Here is an 8,030-nt window from a genome sequence, read left to right as displayed (position 1 = left end):
TCAAGTACAAAAGAGAATCTCTTCGGAGTTGCCACAATCTGTTAAAAACATAGAGTACTTTTTAATCTGCAGTTACGTTTCTTTAACATTACTCAAAAAACTGAGAACTTTTCATTGATATGAATAAATAATACAAGAAATGCAATGTCAATATAGAAGTTATGCTGAACTGGTTGGTTTCTTACAAAAAAAGAAAAACTCTTCACAAGAGTTACTGTGTCACTCTACCCCATTCAAAACCTTTATGCTCACAATATGCAGCACTTTAAATATAAATGGCAATTTCACCTAAATGTAGAGTTCACTTCAATTAAAAAGAAAAAATAGACAGTTAAAATATACAGGCGGGCTTAGTTGCTGGTTCAAAGAGTGAAAAATAAAAGTTTCTACTGCTCTAAAAATCTCTCATTTCTACATATTTGGACAGTCATCATATACAACAAAGATTACAAACATTGGATGAAGCACGTCATCAGATTACAAAGTGACAGAAATTTGTGTGACAGACACACAAACACAGAAAAGACGACAGAAGCTACATTATCTCTCAACTCTGGTTGAACACAGATAAAATTTAAAAAAGGATTGAAACCGAATGCCTAAATTTAAAAGTATCAACTTAAAGACAACTGTAACTGTGTCTCATAACTGCTCCGCTCCTACAAATCTGATCACAGATTACAAAAATGTTCCCAAATATGCTAAAAATGCAGCTATAAAATTTTCATACAAACCCCATGGTACAAAGACTCCCCAGTCCACACTCAAAGTTTACTCCCAGACATGTTGCCACAGACCACAACATAACTGAGTTGATGAGTGGAAAAGTCCATTATCTAATTACTTAACCATGCTTTGAGGGTGAGTTGAGAGACATATGTGAGCCAACCTGTCAACTTCAATGAAATATGCTGGAAGAAGTGGCCGATAGATAAGGGGAGAGAGACTTACAGACTCAAGAGATTTGACAAGACAGAATGAGTATAGAGGGAGGGTAAAGTACATGTGGGTTAGTTAAGCCTTGTACAAGTTTCACCTTCCCTGAAGGCCTAATACGTCCACCAGTCTCATTTCCTCGTTTCTTGTCGTTGACAGTCTTCAGAAGGTCAAGCTTCAAGGAGAGCTATTTAACATTCTTCGCTTGCATATCACAAGGACACAAAATGGGGGAAAAAAGGTTTGAGGAGGGGCAGGATGTGGTGGGTGGAATGGCCTGTCCTGGTTATTTCCCTCTAGTAAATTAACATTAAAGTGAAGTGGCCCTCAGACAAAATGAGGACCCCTGAATTACTTGAGTGACCGAGATGACTCTACACCCATACGTGGTGATTTTAATCCTACAGAAAAAATTAATCTTGACTATTTTTCTGAAATACAGCTTCTATAACAAATGGAGCATTTCAGCAACATAATACTGTGACTGGGAATGTAGTAAAATGTACCACTGATGGACACATTCACTTCTGAATGTGTTTCATGAGGCCAGTTCAGGCTTTGTGCAGAACTACACACCTGAGGGTCAAATGAAAACGAATGGTTTTTCAGTCGAAATATCTGGGCTAACTGAATAAAGTGGATCTGAATGCTGATTGGTTCCAGTGGGGGACAAAGAGAGCTGTACGCTCCTACTGCACCAATAAAATGCTGTTTCAAGTCATGCAATTGTAAAAAAAATAATTGAAGAATGGACTCCAAGGTGCATGAAGATGAAGGCTGCAGCTCCTGTACGTTAAGCATCATATGCAGCATGAACCGGCCATTTTGACCATGCTCACTTGAAGACATTAACATCATAAACAGGATTTTAATGGGATGTCTGTGTCATGAAAGTGTGCATTATAATTTAAAGCAGACATATTCAAAGTGACAGGATGAAATGAAAGTTGCACCTCTGGTTAGGAAGAACAAAGCTGACACTTTGCTATATAGGAAACACAAGGTTAGTGATCAGCTACAGATTTATCGCAACTCTTAAGAGTTGGCTGCAGCCGTATGATCAGACTGCCACTGAACATCAGGCCTGCCAACTTTATCTGCCACACCACTTCTCATCTGGATCTCTCTTCTCATAGAGGGGCTTGTTAGAAAAAAACAGAGAGCCAAACGAGTTCACAGCCGTCCTGCCCCCGTTCTGAAGGTGGGACCTTATGTCATTACGTCCCAATGACACTTTGGATGAAAAGGGAGGATGTTGGAGGGTGGGCTCTCGTCCAGTCACGGTGCCAGTATTGTTGAGCTTTAACTGTGACACCAGTGCGAGCTGATTTTCAGCTGGAAGCTGGGAGCTCTTCTCCTGAGAGGGTTCAGGTTCAGATGTAGCCTGACTTGGACCACAGGGCTTTTAATCATTCAGAGGAAACTGCAAGGCTTGCTGTCTTTTTGACACTTGGTTTTTAGGAGGGAGCTAAGAGGCTGCTGATTGTAGTTTGTTGTTATGAGACCTACAGAGACGGCAAAGAGAGGAGGAAGAAAACAGTTGGATAACTTGGTTGTTTCCTTTTTTATTAAAAGCTTTACAATATGACAAAAATATGCACTAGGGGAAATACAAAAAAACAAAAACAAACAAAACAAAAACATGTATTGGATGCCAGTGGGTCAGACATTTTGACATAGACCAAGCAGCCATGTTGGTGAAATGTAATCGAAGTGTATGATGTGATGTCGGCCCAACAGTGTATATACAAGGACTTGTTTTAAACTGGAGACTGCCGAGCTCGCCATATTTAGAACAGGAAAGCTAAACTAGATTTTGCTCCAATCTATTTTTACAGATTCTACCATTATTTCCTTTAGAACATGAAAATAATCCTTCACAAAAAGATATAATATGCACATAAAATAACATTATACATGGGTACAGCCAATAAAAAAAAACTAATAAATGTTGCATGCTTCTTTTTTAAAAATTCTCAGCTAAGAAATGAGGTAAAAATGTTCTGCTGCAGCATGTTATGACCAAAAAGATAAACAACAGTTCTATGAAATTAAAAGATAAGTTATCAGCTTGTGTGGAAATTAAATCAGATTTCACAATCAAAATCAATAGCTTTTTGTTGGTTTTTATTCAAAATTGAATCTCAAGAGAGAGAGAGTGACAAACGTAGCTAAACTTCATTTTGCCTCATATCCAACTCAAACATAAACAAAATATCGGTCGTCTGTTGCAAGAAGTGTAAGAAAATACATTTTCCCTTGAATGCGTTTGTGTTACCAACATGGCTGCCATTATTAGACAGTAGAAACTTTTTTTTCTCCTTTCCTTTGCTTCTAAAATAAAAAAAGGTTCACACCTACAGTGTGGTTTAATATATGAACTTTCTTACAAAAGTTTTTTTTTTAAATTGCTGTTTTAAAGAAGTAAAAAACAGCAACGTCCGGGATAGCAAATTATTTGTTTGTTTTAAGAGTGACCCCGGCACCCAGGAGTTTTGACATCACAATCTGCAAGAGAGGGAGAGAGAGAGAATGGATGGTGTAAATACATGCGGGTGAAGCACATCACCATTGTAGGCACAGACAGCTGGATGCAAACCACAAGACTTCCTCAACTCATTTAGGCATCAGAGCTGAAATTATAGAATTAAAGCTGAATTCTTCCCACCATGAAATGCTCAGCTTGTTCCTCAGAAAATTATATAATAACCAAAAGCCATTTTCACAACAGTATAATTAAAGTATGATATCCATAAATTAATTAGCCTGACTGTAGCTAAACATGATCAAAATCTTGTAGTGTGCATCCACCCAGCAATCACATCACGCAGCGAGGGCAATGCAGTGAGGGAAATGCAGTGAGGTGAATTTAGAGGCACAACCAAGCACCAAGCAGAGAGTGGAGTTATTATTGATTTGTTGGACCATCAGTGCATAATTAGGTGCTCCTGTGCTGCAGGAGCAGCAGCAATGACACAACCTCCTCGAAGATGGAAAAACATTGCTTGAAATGGGTTTGGGTGAAATAGAGCTTTGATTCTCAGCCCAAAACCTGAACAGATCTGATCCAACAGGTTTGAACTGAGTTGAGCACCAATTTCTATCATTTCCTGGTCTATGTTGCATAAATTGTTTGGTCAAATAGTAAAGTTAGTTGTTGCTTTTAAACATACAGAATTATAATTCTCTATAGTAAATAAAAGTTGGTAAATGCTCAGGGCTGAATCTTACATAACTCCATAAAAACATGAAATAGCAGAAGGAAATGCACCTTAATTATATGGTGAAAAGTTGAAGCTGATATGTTATTAATGAAATGTGTGTTTCATGAAGCTACCACCAAAATGCACTTGTACAGCATAAAGGGTGTGACTCAAAGAAAAAAAAAACTCATGTACACATTATTGTTTTTGAAGCAGAACAAGCCTGCAGGAAGTATGAGCATTCAGTCATGACCACCACTCCTCGAAATGATGGTTTAGAAAAAAAACACAAGATGGTGACCCAGAAAAATCAAAGAGAAGAAGGAGTCAATGAACTCCACTAGTGTCTGTAATGTATTTCATCATGAGAATAAACATCTTATTGGTCTCAATGGAGAACGTCTACCCAACCTCCAGAGGGCTCAGGGCCGGCTATAGAGCAGCAAAGCTGGAGCTGCTAATGGCCTGGTGTTTTTCGTTTTTCTGAAGTATTCAGTGGGGTGAGTGCTCTCTGACTCTGGGGCTAGTCTGTCATCTGCTGCTATTTTGTGTAGGCCCCTATGACTTCCGTGATGCGGAAAACATGGGTGGAATCAAAAAATAGAATCAACATGGAATATCATGGAATTTGCCAAAAATATGGATGCAATTTATGAAAAAAAAAAAAAAAAAAATCAGGGTTTTCCCTGCAGCACCTAAAGCATTGTTTCACTGCACCTAAAGTGAATGAACGGGAAAAAAGCAATGTTGTAAGTCTCTAAAATGTTTTGGAGACATTCACGGGTTGCTGAAGCTTCTGTCCTCTGATGTCTGTGTTTCACTGACGCAGGGATCCGCGCTAAAACCCAGAGTGGACATTTTGGTTATCTTTCTTTTATGTTTGTGAAACTGGATTGAAGTAAACTGATTTGGTTAAAACAAAACTGACTCTTTACTGAGTGGATTGAACTCTGTGGGACAAATTATGCACAAAAACACATACCAATGTTGTTTTGCTTGCTTGATTTAATACACCTATTGAAAACTGAATTGCGTTGTGGTATATTTGTTTTTGCAGTGCTGGTTTTTGGTGAGCGTACACACACAGTCATGTCAGTGAGGCCCTCTGACACTTGGCTAGGTCATCCAAAAAAATCAGGAATTTGACACAACAGCTAAATTCAGAGCAGAGCAATATCCAAACTATAAGCCTAGTTTTACCAATGTTATTTTGTGCTCGTTATTTTTTATGGCGCACAGTGGGATCACTCACAATAATGTGAAGGATTACTTTAGGCCACAGCGCTTACATATCTTCTATCATATTGTTTTTTTTTGTTTTTTTTAGAAAATAGTGCAATGTTGTGATGCATCATCACAAATTCAATGAAATATATTAATTTCATTCAATATATGATTACTTTTTGAATACTGTGTTTTTTAATTGTTTAAATTGTATTCATCCACCACACGATTAAGACTCTCTAGGGACAGAATGTGCTTAAATCGTAGAAAACACAGAATTCAGGAAATAAAAACTGAATTGGGAAAAAAATTAAAATGGATTTCATAGGGCCCTCATTTTGTGTGTTTGTTTTTTTCTCATCAATGCTGATAATGATCACCATCATTATCGTCACCACGCTCTTACCTGCTGGCTTTGAAGCCTTTGAGCTTCTGGACGAAGAAGGTCTCCAGAACCTCGGCACACTGGTAGAAGGGCGAGTCACTGGGGTTGTAGTAGCGGCAGTTGTCGAAGATTTTTGGTCATGTCCGCTACAAACTCTGTCAGCTTCACGTACTCACGCTTCTGTAACCTCTCCTCCATGGTAGAAAGGTCTAAGAAAACAGGATTTAAAAATGTATTAGATTAACAATCTTATGAACACTGCAACAGAAAAGGATAAAACATTTTTTTTTTAAACTACAAATGTGATAACAAGCACTTGCCAGACACAAACGTCACACATTGCGATAAAGTAGATAAATATCTGGCTTTGCTAATCGACAACTCTGCATGCTTGCTTCAAAGTTATTGCAGCTTATGTGGCATATGCTTGACAGACGTTCAAATATGTTTCCTGGGAGCACAGTTCATCACTTTATATGTGACAGAAAAAATCCAAAAACCACTGCCAAGAATTTAACCTCATCTGCTCAGCCCTTTCACGTCAGCAACTGAGATCTGACCGATTTGTCATTCCTGAGGAGAGCATCATTATGATGTCATTCCTGAGAAATGAAATCCACACAAAAAATCTAACTCTTCTACAGTCCAATGAGAGTTTCAGTGGTTACTATCCTAGTTATATTGAGTTAGGAACTGGATAAAAGTAAGATTGAGTTTACGAAGAAGCTAACTGGCAACAGCCGAGCCTTCATGTAATCTGCTGCCTGCCGGGTGGTTTGCTCTGCCGGGGGCTGCGTTTTAACAAACCATATCCTACTCTTAACCTCCTTAAACCCCCACCCAGCTGGCCTAGGGGCTTACAAACCTCATGGTCAATATCAAAGACCCTCCTTCTTCTCCGTCATCAGATTCATCTCAAACCCCTCCAAAAACTAACCAACGGCTGAAGCTACAGCAGCCAAACAGCCTTTTTTTTTTTTTTTGAAAAGCAACAAGGTCTTTTTCTTGCGGTTGAAGCGTGAGGGGAGGACTAGAGTTTCCATGATCAGGTCAACAGGAGCTGAGTGTTGGGCTGGTCCCTTTCCACAGGGAGCCCGGCAGACCCTGACCAGCTCATTAACAGTTTGTTTGTGTGGAAGTTTCAAAAAAGGCTCTGTTGACTTAAGTCCCCATTTACATGGCCGGTTTGATCTGAGTTGGAGGGCTTCCTCCCTGTTGGCCTCTTGACGCTGGTGTTTTAATGCTTAAGATATAGAAACTGGGTGTCACTTCCAACACATAAAGCAATGGCCAAAAGAAAACAGCATTACTGGGTAGAATAGGGATTACTCCCAATTCCCAGTCGGAGTAATTCAGTATTTGCTAATAAAGAGACACAATCTGATAATTACATTTCCCTACATGACAGAGCCATATAACTAAAAGTAGGCCAACATTAATGAGTAAATATCAATAAGATATAGTGTGGTAAGAAATTATGTTTTTCTGTTGAAGAGCATCAGTTTTTCTTTTATAGCTTCCTAATGTTTTGTACTTACTATATGGATTTCTGGTATATTTATCAGTGGAGAGACAAATATCTGTGTATACACTGCTTTAGCAGGAAGATTTGCCACAGGTAGCTGACGTTTTGGGTCAGTGGGGGAGTGTTTATGTATTTTATATGTTTTTTATTGTGCCGCTTTCTAGTTTAGAAAGGCTCACAGCAACATGCTTTAGTAATAGGTTCCAGCATTTAAAATCATAAGCTAAGTTCAGTGTCCAACTTTCCCACATGTACTTAGAACACACTTTTTACTTTCAGCTGCATTAACCTACAGCGGCAGGACAGTTCTGACTAAAACTAAACTAAACAATAAAACCGACCATGAAACAAAAACCAATGGTCTGCAAGGGAGGAAAAACACATTCCACAATCTGAAAAGAAATGCTGTGGAAAATAATGGCCTCTAAAGTATAGGCAATTTTAAGTAAATGAGCTAAAACGAGCGACAACATTTAAAGAATTTGAGTGATTATAGTGATTTTCCTCACTGATATGCATTTTAATAAAATAAAAAAAAAGCTACTCAGATCATTTATTGTATTGGGTGAACTTAGAAGTTTCTATCTTGTCCACACAAACCAGAAAATGTTGCACATGGCTTGGACCAGAACAATGCATTACAAATCCATTGCAGATGAAAGATCGATCCAGATGGTGTCCAGGTTTAAAACTGACCCCAACGGGCAAAAACATTGACACAAATGTTTGCCGAGTTTTGTAGGGGATACAGTAGCAG

The 8,030-nt window shown here is 38.6% G+C and overlaps 1 protein-coding gene across 1 annotated transcript in view; it reads right to left on the bottom strand.

Annotated features, from left to right (window-relative positions):
* LOC133990613 (nucleosome-remodeling factor subunit BPTF-like) overlaps positions 1 to 8,030 on the bottom strand; it is a gene marked incomplete in the record, with an annotated part of 47,701 nt that continues 39,671 nt past the window's right edge. The window contains 2 exon segments of the mRNA XM_062428980.1: positions 1 to 3,444; positions 5,770 to 5,957.

The sequence above is a fragment of the Scomber scombrus genome, chromosome 2, assembly GCF_963691925.1.
Source record: "Scomber scombrus chromosome 2, fScoSco1.1, whole genome shotgun sequence".
NCBI lineage: Eukaryota > Metazoa > Chordata > Actinopteri > Scombriformes > Scombridae > Scomber > Scomber scombrus.
Note: the sequence above shows the minus strand (reverse complement) of the source record. Positions and strands in the feature narration are given on the sequence as shown.